The sequence below is a fragment of the Mytilus galloprovincialis genome, chromosome 14 (assembly GCF_965363235.1).
Source record: "Mytilus galloprovincialis chromosome 14, xbMytGall1.hap1.1, whole genome shotgun sequence".
NCBI lineage: Eukaryota > Metazoa > Mollusca > Bivalvia > Mytilida > Mytilidae > Mytilus > Mytilus galloprovincialis.
The window spans coordinates 52215884-52216575 of record NC_134851.1 but is presented as its reverse complement, the minus strand read 5'-3'; positions in this window follow the sequence as shown (position 1 = coordinate 52216575).

Genomic DNA, 692 nt, shown 5'->3' with positions numbered 1-692 from the left:
CGATTTTCGGACAATTTCCGGTGTCCCCCATTGACACTACATCCGGAAATTTCAAACACCCTTTCATCTTACTTTTCAGATGATTTTCTTAAAACAAACCGGTTTTCAAGCTTAAGTATATTTTGCATTTGAAGTTATCTTCATATAGAAATATCAGTATACTTCAAAAACATTTAGACCTGAACATAAACTGTAGAAAACATGGAAAGATGTGGCGAAAATGAGCACCCCACTCTATTAACTTTAACCTGAAGCGGGAGCGACGGATGATCGAACGAAAAGACGGACGCACGCACGCACATATCGAAAAACGTAATGGTCATGATAGCTTATTTTTTTAAACTAAGACATTTTGTTTTCTGACGTCAAAATTTTATGGAAGCCTGTGTAATATATCCAACAGAGACTACTATGTTATGTCTCAGTATCCAGTAATGGCGGACAAATAGCGATAAGGTGTATCGTGTCATATCAAAAGCCACCAGGTGACATTAACATCCTGTATACTTCCAGAGTTTATATTTTGTCAATAAATATGTTGTTCCTGTTTGATTAAATGTTTCATTAAAGTCCGTTCTGGTGCGTTATAATTTATAACTGAATTACTTTTAGCTTTATCGTTGAATAATTAATATGAAGAACAATCTCGCTAGAACTGAAATATATAGCCGAGCTTCAAGAACAGATCAGAA